This window comes from Symphalangus syndactylus, chromosome 1 (assembly GCF_028878055.3).
Source record: "Symphalangus syndactylus isolate Jambi chromosome 1, NHGRI_mSymSyn1-v2.1_pri, whole genome shotgun sequence".
Classification (NCBI taxonomy): domain Eukaryota; kingdom Metazoa; phylum Chordata; class Mammalia; order Primates; family Hylobatidae; genus Symphalangus; species Symphalangus syndactylus.
This window is the reverse complement of record NC_072423.2, coordinates 24683090-24696374: the sequence shown is the minus strand read 5'-3', so window position 1 is coordinate 24696374 and position 13285 is coordinate 24683090. Positions and strand designations below refer to the sequence as shown.

The 13285-nt window shown below is 42.7% G+C and overlaps 1 protein-coding gene across 4 annotated transcripts in view; it reads right to left on the bottom strand.

The window, feature by feature from the left end:
* The window catches only part of RNF152 (ring finger protein 152), an 88180-nt gene that overhangs the window by 59234 nt on the left and 15661 nt on the right, over positions 1–13285 (bottom strand). The window contains exon 1 of one of the 4 annotated variants that reach the window (XM_063640161.1): positions 2510–2863. The exons of the other annotated variants lie outside the window; for them this stretch is intronic. The gene's annotated coding sequence lies outside the window, so the exon portion shown is untranslated. Of the gene's footprint in view, positions 1–2509; positions 2864–13285 lie in introns of those variants that run through there. 4 annotated transcript variants of the gene reach the window in all.

Here is a 13285-nt window from a genome sequence, read left to right as displayed (position 1 = left end):
AATCCATGTGACAAACCTGGTTGGCAGCACAAAAAAAGCAATACTATTTGTCCCCCATTGCCTTTATAGACTTTGCTGAATTGTTTTTGCAAACTTCCTAAATCCGAGTACTAGATAATCCCCTGCTAGCAGCTTCCATCCCATTGTGGAATTTAGTTTAGAGTCTCTGTTGCCACAAAGAGTTTCATAATGGACTAATACTTTGTACCTCAGAAAAAAATTTTCTGAACATTAGAGTTTAGACATAGAGCCCAATGGACTTCCAAGGAAACTCACTTTAAGTTGGAGGCAAATATTCCCATGAAAGCTGTCCCAATCCCCAAAGAAACCTACAAAAAATCTGCTTAAAAACATTTTTTTAAATGCCTATTTTCTTTTAGTTTGCAAGGAAGGCTAGTCAGCTGAGTGTCAATTACATATCTCCCTGTTAGAACAATCAGGCACTAGAGTCACCATGTTGTCCAACAGATGATATAAGGCTTCTTAAATTTCACCAAGCCCTGGTTATTCTGCCTCCTAAAATTTCTCTCAGGTCTGTTCCTCCCACTGCCTGGGTTCATTCTTATGGCTGTGTGGAGGAACAGGCAGGAATATTCCTGGGCATATACTCCCACCTCCAAGGGAATTTGGAGGGCTGAGTGGCACAGCGCCCCGCCCCCTCTGTTAACCCCTGCCCAGATCATCACAAAGCCCTGCAAACCAGGTTCTCCCTGCCTCTCATCTCTCCCCAATGCCAACCATCCAACCTACTGCTTCTAGACAGCAAGTCGAGCCCAGGCAGCCCCATGGATGGCTACTCCCCACCAGATGCCTTATACACAGGGACTCCTTTATCCTCAGGACAACTTGAGGAAGTCACCCTCATTGTCTTCTGTTACAGACCAGGAGCTGGCAGCAAAGATGTTCAAACACTCCCCCAAGCTACAGAGTGAGGATCTGCAAGGCCAAGGTTCACACCCACACTCTCTGCCCGCGTTTCTGTGCTTTGAGCCACCTGATCATGCCATCGCAGGGCTCCTTAGTACTAAGAGTGAGGCCACACACCCCAGCAGGGCCTCTGCGTCCTTTGGTGACTTGGCTACGTTTCCAGCCTCATCCGACCCATGCCCTCCATCTGCCCTCTATCTCCGTCAGTTACTTGCACATGGTGTTCCCTGTGCTTCTCCTCCATGTCTCCTCTCCCTGCTGTGTGCTTCTACAGTGCCATGTTCATCCCTTCATCAACCATTCACTACTTCCTCCCAACATTGGTGGTGACACTGGGGGTATGACCTCAAAGCAGCAGCTCTGGCTTTCCCCTAGTTGCCCGCTGTCCCCACCGCTGACCAGCACATGACAAGATGGCCTATAGCTTTGGCACCAAGGAATGCATTAAGGCAAATCATCGGTGAAACTTTAAAAAGCAAAACAACACAAAAAAAAACAGACTTAGGGGCTTATCCCAGAATGACTGTTAGATCCCTTATAAGCAGGGGTGGAGGGATGGGAAGGGGCTTATGTGGGCTTATTAAACACTGCACATCAGGAATTTTTTTTTTCTCACCAAACATCAAACATTGCAATCAAATGAGGGGAGAACACCTAGAAGCTCACCAGCTGAAGTAGGAAGAAAGCCTGTGGCAGATTTTAAATCAGCAAGAAGTGGGAACTCAAGAGTTACCCATGCATTACAAATACAAAGAGATTGGGGACTGGGTGCAGTGGCTCACACCTGTAATCCCAACACTTTGGGAGGCAGGTGGATCACTTGAGGTCAGGAGTTCAAGACCAGCCTGGCCAACATGGCGAGACCCCCATCTCTACTAAAAATACAAAAAATTAGTTGGGTATGGTGGCGTGCTCCTGTAGTCCCAACTACTCGGGAGGCTGAGGCAGGAGAATCACTTGAACCTCGGAGGCAGAGGTTTCAGTGAGAGGAGATTGCACCATTGCACTCCAGCCTGGGCGACAGAGCGAGACTCCATCTCAAAAAAAAAAGAGATGGCAAACTGAATCTTCAGCTCGGTCTGGTTTTTGTAGTTGTTTCCTGGGAGGAGGGGGAGCAGGGGCAAAGAGATATTTGAAAGGAGTTTGGTTGTTTTGTTTTTTATTTTTTTCATTTTAAGGAGGGAGAGCACCCACTGTTGATGAAACTGTTATGGCAACCCCCAACCCAGGGTGAACCGTATGTAAACCAGGCTGAACTCTCCACATCACCGGCCTCACCATCCTGGGATACAATTCTGACTATAAACTCAGCATCAGATAAACCTAGATATTACCAGAAATGCAGCAGGAAAAATAAAAATAACAACTGAATTCACAGTAATCATTTAAAATGTAAAATACTGCTCCTAAATCCTATAAAATGGCCACGAATGTCCAGCGCACACTAATTCTATAAGGAACCCCCCCATACTATAAAAATACACAAAACGCACATAAAAATACAACTTTACTATTATGTAAATTTAACCTTAAACGAATATGCTAGGTAACACAAACAATATATTAAATCAATTTTGCTCACCTTCTTAGAACTTAACGAGCCTCCTAGGGGCAATTCAGATACCCCAGCTCCTCACTTAGAAAGCTGTCCGAGGAGATTCACGGTAATGTGTGCAGCTGGGCTTTTCCTGGCTCCTCTCTCCAGTCGTTCTCCTCGTAGCCAGCACAGGCATTCAGAACAAGCTACCCACTGTAGAGGCTGGCCTTCAGGTGTTGCTGTAGACTTACAGCATATATCTGTGTTATGTTTCAGGGATGTTTAAAAGCATGTTAAAAATATGTCCCAATATTTCTCTTTTCCTCCCAGCTTATTCCAAGTCTCAAGAGCAGCTACACTGCTCTGTATCAGTTCAGAGACCACAGAATGGAGGTAAACCCAGCCCAGCCACCCCTCAGCTGATTCTGCAGGGCACTGGGAAGCCACCAAGTTCATGAGAATAAGAACAGGTTTTAGGCCGGGTGCAGTGGCTCACGCCTGTAATCCCAACACTTTGGGAGGCCAAGGCAGGTGGATTACCCAAGAGTTTGAGACCAGCCTGGCCAACGTGGTGAAACCCCGTCTCTACTAAAAATACAAAAATTAGCCAGGTGTGGTGGCAGGCGCCTGTAGTCCCAGCTAATCAGGAGGCTGAGGCAGCAGAATCTCATGAACCCAGGAAGCAGAGGTTGCAGTGAGCCAAGATCGCCCACTGCACTACTGCCTTGGCAACAAAAGCAGGACTCCGTCTCAAAAAAAAAAAAAAAAAAAATAAGTACAGGTTTTAGAAGGAACTTCAAAGTAAATGAATGTCCAGGAAATGAATGAAAAGCATTCAATCAGTAGTGTGCCTTGTAGTTATGTGGCAGAAGGACAGAGCAGGGGAGCGTGTAGTCAAGTCAGGAGCAGGCATTACAAAGGCAGCTATGCGAAAAGACCAGCAGCATCCACGCATGTCCATAGATGACTTAAAATCAGATGGACAATAAATTGCGTATACTTGAGGTTCTTAGGGTTCCCAGTTTCATGATTAGAGTAACTAAAAAGCATTCACCATTTGTAAGAACACAGGTTTTTCATAAGCATTTGAGGTTATCAGAAAAGATTCTGAGAATATTCTAACATCTCAGAGGTAATCTCGATTGTTATATAAAATTTCCTAAGTTCACCATGTCTTTTTAAGTAGGATGAGCTAAAGGAAAGCCCAGTCTTATTCATTTCACTGACCACAAAACCCTAATTAGTAAAATCCAAAGAAATAGGGAATGTCTACCCTCAAATTTCAACTGCTAACTCCACAAAATCACCAGGTGGGGTCAAAAGTTGTCAGGGGCCTTCTTCCAATCATACTTCCCAACTCAAGTGTTCAAAGAAAACTGGCCTCCAAGATTCATCTTTTAGGATACATAAAAACAACCCCTACTTCCAAATAAACGTGGGCCATGGAGGTATTGTCTCCTGCACCTAACAGGAGATTCTGTTACTGGAAAAGAACTAAATGTGGAATGCCCTGTCACCTCACCACAGACGGCACTAAAGATGAACACCCAGAGACCCACTTGATAAAGGAACACAAACTTTCGTGTCATTTCCATTTGTTTAGGTTTACTTTACACTCACACCTTCAATAAAGGATGCAGCAAAGTTTGGCATCAAGAACTTAGCTGATCCAGGAGGGTGCCAGGAAGACACCAGAGATCATTTGAATAAGTACAGGTTTTAGAAGGAACTTCAAAGTAAATGAATGTCCAGTAAATGAGTGAAAAGGAAAACTCATGTAACCGAGTGGGCACACACACATGCACGCGCACACATGCACACACCCAGAAGCTTATCATCTTCATAAACTCAGACAAGCCACTTACCCACCAACTTCCTCAGCCTTCATGATCCATGAACTTGGCACAACAATGATGTAAAGAAAAATGAGAAAGTTTATAAGCAGATGTACTTTGGACAGGAAACCATGAGAGAAACAGTGTCACTAGGATTTGCTAGAAGCATTTGTATTCCTTGATAGAGGCTTTTACATTGGGCTTGTTGATTCTGATTTTTATCCATGAAGGAAAAGACAGGCAAGTCACCATATAACTTGTTACACCATTAAAAAAGTATTTCCATTTATTCCAAACCTCACGCTCTCTTGGAAAGAAATAATTTGAAAACGTGGAAATATTACGTTCCTGCACCCACCTTTATCATGAATACCCTGCTTTCGGGATTATAAAGAAGCTGTGTCGGGTTGGGCTGTGGAAAGCACAGCAGGGAGCTGTTGGTGGTCAAATCCCATCGCAGCTGTGACGTGGCCTCCGCACTCCAAAGAGAAATAGGCTCTCCTGATCCCAGCCTCTGAGGGTGGGATTGATTACTGTAAACACTCACAGGCATGGAAATCTTCATGTCTGATGCATTTCCTGTCCTCATCTCCCACGTGGTATTTTCTTACTCTGGGATCTCCCCTGCTCCAGTTTTTTTCCACCCCAGGAAGAAAGGGGAGACCATGCCTGTCACCTTACCTACTAGCTTGCTGTCCCTCGAGAGAAGACTTCAAATCCCTGCCGACTCTGTGGTTCCAAAGCCCGCTATGCTGTTTGCCTCTTGGCCAAGCATGAACTCTGAAGGCTACTCCCTGTAGGTTTTCCATCAGGGCATTCTTCCTCTCCTTTTTTAGGATGCAGGGAGAAGGGGAGTTCTTTCAAGGTTAACCAAGAAAGAAAAAGGATCGACGTCCTATTTTCTACTATGGTTTATAGACCTCACTTCTTTGGGCCCAGGAAGAAAGGAAGTGAAACCCACATAAGGCTCCAGCTCCAGTCCAGGCAAAACAGTTCAGGGGAAACTGAGCATCCCTGTTTCTCTCTGTTCCCCTAACTCCTTCTCGACCTCTGATGCCCACCTGACTCCTAACCCATCACACACATCACACCCATGATTCCAGCCCCAAATCAGTTCAGCCCAGCTGTATAGATAATGTGCCACCTTAGTCTTTTCCATATTCCCTCCATCAGACATCCCCAACCCCATCCTGATAATGGCACCCCAAGGCCCTGCACCTGCTTCCCAGAGAGGGTGTTATTAGAATTTACTAGAAGCATTTGTATTTTCTGATAGAGGCTTTTACCTTAGGCTTTGATTCAAATTATTGGCTACTACAACTGCTTAGAGGTGTGTGCGTGTTACCTTCACAAGGGCACTGCCAGTTTAGTATAGGACTCACAGACAGTTAACTGCCTCCCACTCCCACCCACCCCCGCCCCCCAAAAAAAACAGAAGGGAATTGATTGACACTGAATTGTCCACCTACCAGCTTCTGGACTCAGACACATCATTTCATTCCTCTGGGCCTGCCTCTGGATTCCCACCTTAGACTACTATTCTGAGAATTAGGTAACACATATACAATACTTAAAACAGCACCAGATACCTTGCAAGTGCTCCAACACATCAATTACCAGGATTCATCATCTCCATGACCTCTCGAGATAGATTTTACTGGTCTCATCTTAAACCAGAACACAGAGGCTCAGCAACGCTGAGTAATTTACTTAGGATCACAGGGCTGATAATAAAGAGAAGGGTTATTGCCCTCAGACGACCAAATGAACAAAATTCGTGCTGTTTTCACCACATCATTAAGAAATGACTCTCTAATGGTAAAACCAGGCTATTCTGCAGGTTGTGGGATTGTATGGCAGTGGTTCATGGTATCCCGGATGCCAAGTCTTCAGAAGGTAAGGCTGGGCTTTGGAGCATGAACAGCCTGGCTTGTTCTGGTAGGGACAACTCATGGCCCACCTCAGAGCTGCAGAGCCCTTGGTCTATCAAGTTACCGCTTTTAGTCTCAGGTTTTCCAACTATAAAATAAGAGCAATTTACTTGAGAGGTAGTAAGCCTCTGATAGCTCCATTATCTTCACGGCAACAACTAAAACTACTTGTGAGGGAGCCTCCAAGAAAGGATCCTATATTAAGGGCAGTATATGGGTCAATTCTCACATTGCTATAACGAAATACTTAAGACTGGGTAATTTATGAAGAAAAGAGGCTTAATTGGCTCATGGTTCCGCAGGCTGTACAGTAAGCATGATGTTGGCATCTGCTCCGCTCTGGGGAGGCCTCAGGAAACTTACAAACATGGTGGAAGGCAAAGTGGGAACAGGCATCTTACATGGCAGGACTAAGGGTTGGGGGAGGTGCTATACACTTTTAAACAACCAGGTCTCGTGAGAACTCTATCAGGAGAACAGCACCAAAAGGATAGTGCTAAACCATCATGAAGGATCCACCCCCATGATCCAATCACCCTTCACCAGGCCCCACCTCCAACACTGGGGGTTACAATTCAACATGAGATTTGGGTGGGGACATAGATCCAAACCACATCAGGTAGCAAACCTGATGGTTGAAGTTCCTTCCAGTCCTAGAGGTGGAAACTTCATAGAGCAACAGGCTAGAGACTAACAATGCTTGTTTAAGAATCTTACTATCAGAGCCAAAACTGTTGCTAACAAGCTTGAAAATGTCTGGTTAAAAATTCGAAATTAACTCCTTGCAGTCCAATTTTTAATCACCAAAGTATTCATGAAACCACATCCCTCTCCCAACCCCCCATTTTCATGATATATTATAAATCCAAAGTTAGGCCTCTTTCCCTTCCGGCTTGCCCTACATTTGAAAAGCATTTGCTATTCTACTGTAGTGGACTTCCCTCAAAATAACCTCATTATTCTCTTCTTCCACAACTATGTCATTGATATAATCACTACCATCATGATTTTCGCAGGCATTTGTTGTGCTATAATTTCCAGATGAATTTCTGTCATAGAAACAAAACAACCATAATAAGATTTTACAACTCTATTATTACTAAAGTATACCATGGCTGAAATTGAAACTAAAATTTTTAGTATTTCATTTTTAATACCATGCTCATTTTTGTAGTGAGCAAATAATTACTCTAAAGATGTTTATTATTAGTTTATTTTGTTTCTGATAATAGCTTCCTTTTGTTTCAATAACTTACTGCAAAATTTTGAAAGATTAATATATTTTAATGGACTACAACATATCAATGCTTCTACTTACCAGATTTGGGGTTCTGCCCCGGTTCTGCCACTTGCTAGCACAATCTTGAGCAAGCTACTGAAGTTTGTGCTTTCTGTCTGCCCATCAAAAAATACAGGCAAAGACAGAACCTACTCCTAATTATTATGAGAATGAAATTGGGTAAATTCTGCAGAGTTTCACAAAATGCTTAAAAGTTAATTATTGCCAAGTATATTAGCAATATTTTTAACTTACATAAGTACAAATATCAGAGATATTTAATATTTAAAATTGTACTCAAAATTTTGCAGTCTCCTTTCTTTTTTTTGTTTGTTTTTTGAGATAGAGTTTTGCTCTGTTGCCCAAGCTGGGGTGCAATGGCACTATCTCAGCTCACTGCAACCTCCGCCTCCTGGGTTCAAGCGATTCTCCTGCCTCAGCTTCCCGAGTAGCTGGGATTACAGGCACGTCACCATGCCTGGCTAATTTTGTATTTCTAGTAGAGACGGGGTTTCACCATGTTGGTCAAGCTGGTCTTGAACTCCTGACCTCAGGTAATCCACCCACCTCGGCCGCCCAAAGTGCTGGGATTACAGGCGTGAGCCAGCACGCCCGGCCTCTGTCTCCATTCTTAAACACGGGCAGCCCTCACATCTTACAGCAGTGGGGTTACCACCACCATTTGTTTTTTTTTCTGCCCACATAGTGAACTCTAATTGTTCAAAAGTCCATTATGAACATCAGTTTACCTGACATATTTTCTGAGGAAATAACACTTCTTCCCCCACAACCCAAGGAAAGTGGACTTGTTTTCCAAGAAAATAGAACATTCCAAGCCCAGGGTAGCAGATCTTAGCTAATCGGTACTAATTACTGGGCGTTTGTTGAGGCTGATGGAGATGAAATTTTATTAGTAAACAAATCTCATAAAAGGAAAAGTAAACCCCTTGCATCCTCTAAAGTATTTTCCTAATCTATCTTAATAAGCATAGTTTCATTCTGTTTATTCATGATCATTCTTCATACCATAGTAAGTGTACTTTGTCTAATTAATTTAATTTTAAAAATATAAAAACTAATTTTATACTTTAGTACTGTTTTACTTGTTTGGGCTTGAGTGTATTTCAGTTCCTGAAAAGCTACCCTGACATCTTAGGTAAAACCAAAGGCAAAATGACACAATTATTTCCCTAATATTACTTCCTCGCTGCCGCAGTTTAACAGCGCATGAACTGACCAAAGAGAAGAATCCATCAACGAAGTCAACGTCTTTTGAAGAGTAGACAAATATAAACCAAGTCACTGGTGATAGCCAACATATTGTATTTCTGATTACAAATACAGGATTCAGCTACCAAAGTGTAGTTAGAGTGCACACGTGGAAAGAACATTTCTTGATGAAAGAGCCCTCAATCAACCAACCAGGGCCACTGAAGAAATCATATTCAAAATAATGTGGGACTATTTTAAGAAGCATTAGATCACCAAAGTCCTTAAGGAGGCAGAACTAGGAAGAGACATAACAGTTCTCATGGTTACTTTAAGGCCTTTTTAGGATTTGCTGAAGGTGGCGGTACATAGGCTGAGTGGCAAGAGATGGTGAGGTATATCGGAGTTTATCAATTACAGAACAGGCTCCTCTGGAAGTATATAAAGCACTGCCAAGTAGTTTTAAGCTGTTGCTTGTAGTTCTCTGGTGAATAGTTTTGTTAATTTAACTACTTGGATTTAGGACTAAGCATAGTGGGATAGCTAATCCCAGTCTGGTTCTTAGCTATTGTGTTTTCAGGATATTGAAGTCACTTCCATAGTGTATTTTATTTCACCTGGGGTTTTTTTACAACTTAGATGAAGTTTAGCTTTATTGGGTACAGACCTTAAACACTCTTTATGCTGACCTGGTGAAAAAAATAAGTAAGATGCTTGAGATGCAAAGATGAATAAGATAAGCCCAGCCCTCAAAGACCCACCTGCATCACCAGCCAGCACCTGGCCATCCCCAGGGATATGCCATGGTCTGCAAGATGTTGGAGGCAGCAAAGGCCATTTCCAGTTGGAATCAGGGATTCAGAGATGGGATCTGAACAGGGTATTGAAGCAAGAGATAGGGTTTGAATAGAAGGATAGAGGAAGAAAGGGAAGGCAGGCATTCTAAACGAGGCAACAACTTGGGTAACACCTGGAGGCTAATGAGTTAACCAATTTGTGTGAGAAGGGATCTTCCAACCAGATTCCCAATATTCCAGACAGGGTCCTATATGTAACAGTCCTTAAGCACCGTCTGTAAAATCTTTTCAATATTTTAAATCCAGTTGAAATCATAACCAATTTGGGAATAATAAATATAAGTTAAGCTACATCCTAACTTTAAATAAGACATCAAATTTAATAAGACATCAAATTTAATTGTCAGTGCAGGCAAGTGTCCTCTGTTCCAGAAAACAAATTTATTTTCCTCGTTTCTACAATCCTTCAGACCTATGCCTTTACATGGTCAGCTCTTTAGAGGGCTTCTCTCCCTGATGGTAAAGTGTTTAAGCCTCACATTCATAATGACCATTTGGGCGTGGATTACCCACGAAGGCACAGCTCTGACCTGTACACTCAATGCTATTTCTAAAGCAAACTCTTAATTTCTCCCAAATCTGTTTTTTTCCCTGCAATTTTATATCTGTTACCATTATTTACCCAATACCTCAGACTTGAAAACCTGTGTATGTCTCACCACTCATTCAATTAATCTCCGAACTGCTACTAGTTCTGTCTCTGAAATGTTTCTTGCATTCATTCACCTTCCCATTCCTGCCACTCTCCCCAAGGGCTCCGGTCTTCATTACATCTCTGGACCCCCCCCCCCACCTCCATGGTCTCCCCACCTTCGTCCTTCCTGCTCCAATCCATATTGATGACTGCCAGATTAAGCTTCTAAAAACACAGCTTTATGACCACATCCTCCTCCAGTCCCCAAACCATCAATGGCTTCCTGTCAAATAAATCCCTAAGTCCCCCTCCCACCAACTTTTCCAATACTTTTTCATACTATTCCTACTCCCATACTCCCATACTCCCAGTCCCAGTCATAAAGCATTACTCACTGTCTGGAAGACAGGAGCCACCTACCCCCGTGCTGTCACCAATGCCATTCCTCACTGCCATGTGTCCAGACAATTACTGTCTACCCTTCACGGGCATTGTCAAATACTACATTTTTTGTGAAGGCATTCTGAATCCTCTGAATTCCACTGCCATTTCGTTCCTATACCACCTGGCAATTGCATCCCTTTGTACACATGTTCTTACTCCTGCAGGGTAACCTTCTAAAGGAGCATCTTGGTATAAAAATAACCAAATCAACGTGCTAATGAACTACTTTCTGACATGGAAGCATTATGCCAAGAGTTAGGGAAGATACAAGAGCATCAGCTGACAATGAAGTTGAGAAAGTACACTCAGCCCACAAAGCAAACAAGCAATAATATCAACAACTCTTTTTAAGCATCATATACAGATGTTAGTCGAAGTCATGAAAATACAGGAGATCTCAGAGAAAGCACATCTCCTTAACAGAATGACGAGGCTGCAACAGCATACTGCAGTGGCTTACAGCATCAATGCTGGAGACGTCTTGACTGGGTTCTAATCCCAGCTCTGGCTTTTACTTTCTTTGTGACCTCAGGCAAGTCATTTAGGCTCTCTGTGCTTCAATTTCCTCACCCATATAATAGATATATTAATAGAACCTTCTACTCCACCCCATAGGATTGCTGTAAGGAGTATGCACGCACTGTAAGCAAAACCCATAGAGCCTGGCACACAATTCATGGCATAAGTGTCAGTCTCATGCTCATTATTGTGCAAATGCTTTATATGGGGGAACAAAACACTGGACTCAGATATTTGGAAGTTAAGACACCTAGCAGGATATTTACTGGAAAAAGAGACTTGACCATTGTATCCTCAAGGCAGATTTGCTATATTTCCTGGAGACAGGGATTTTGAGTGACAGGTATGGTGAAACTCAGTTGGGGTGGCTCTTTGTACAAAGGATTGAATCCTGTGCAAATAGAACAGGCACACAGACCACTGAACCAAACACAAAGCTTCCAGCCATCGAAGGACTCATCCACAAACAGCCATTGTCTCCCACAAACAACTCGGCTGTTGTCATCCAGATGGGCACCAAATGAAACCATTTGACTTACGTATTTTGGTCAGGGGTTCTGCGTAGACACAATGACAAACACAATTGATTGAAGCAGAATAAACTTAGAATGGTGCACTGAATTTAGTCTGATAAGCAAGTTCTCGGGTTCAGCATTTTACAGGACACTAATCCATGGCATTCAGCTGGACTAAGCACATAAGAGTCCATTTCAAAGACTGCCATATTATACAGTGATTTATTTATTAATGTTGTGGGAAACAGCTGTGACTGCAGGGTATCCACATTTGTCACTGTTCCCAAAAAATGTTAAAATGCATTATACATAAATTGCCACAAATATCTCAACTTGAAGTTGTGTTGCAGACACATATACATACACAGTGAAATGAAAACTGCCAGTACACTTGAGGTTTTATTACTTTCTACTGAAAGTATTTATAGCTCAAAGCTGCTTGTTAATCACACATCAAAATTATTGGAGTAGTAGGAATAACGAATTTTATCATCATCTCATTTTCTGATAAAATATAGAAATTACAAGAATTATAGCAATAAGACTGATGCTGCACAAGAAAAAACAAACAAAATCTGTCCCTTTTTTTGTGTTTGGAATCTCTATTTTTACTCACTACCAGGAATACTGGCACGGCTGCTTCAGCAAGGTCCCTTCATCCCAAATGTCAGGGAAAGTCAGACAGTAGACTGCCAAAATGAACACCCCCAAACCTGAGTGGCCAAATGCAGTAATGGTTTCTCTCTTCTTCACAGTGTATTCCAATGACATTTGGCAAGGGAGGATCTGCTCCACAAGGTCTCTTAGGAACCCAGGTTCTTTCTGCCATATCCTGGGACTTCAGACTTCTCCCCTGGACCCTTGAAACTGACCAGCAGATTAGAAAGAGAACGAGGGTAGAAAAGGCATCCCACTCTGAACTGCCTCTCATTTCCATAAACACCCCATTGGTGAGAACCAGTCACATGGCCCCACCTAGGTACAGAAAGTGGTATAGTCGAGTGATTGTCAACTAGGGATAATTTTGTCCCCTAGAGGACATTTGGCAATGTCTGGAGACATCTTTGACTGAACTGCGACAACTGATTATCTAGTGGGTAGAATCCAGGGATGCTACTAAACATCCCACACTGCACAGGATGGTTTTCCCACAATAAAGAATTATCCAGCCCCAGAGGTCAAAATGCCGAGATTCTGGTGAGCATCTAGCCAGCCTCTGCCACAGTCACAAGTCCATGCTCAGGTCTAACATCTTTGTCCACTAACATACACCCTAAGCAATCCCAAAAAACTCACATGTTAATCATTTGTTTGTTCATTTGCTTGTTTGAGCCTCCATTCATTCATCCAAACTCCTGAACAAGACAAGATTTCTGCCTTAGTCTGTTTGTGCTGGTACAACAAAATACTTGTGATTGGGTGATTTATAAATAATAAATATTTATTTCTCACAGTTCTGGAAGTTGAGAAATCTAAGATCACAGCACCAGTGGATTCAGTGCCTAGTGAGAGGCCTCTGTTTCCAAGATGACATCTTATTGTTGTGTCCTCACGTGGCAGAAGAAATGGAAGGGCCTTGCAGTTCTCTGAAGCCTCTT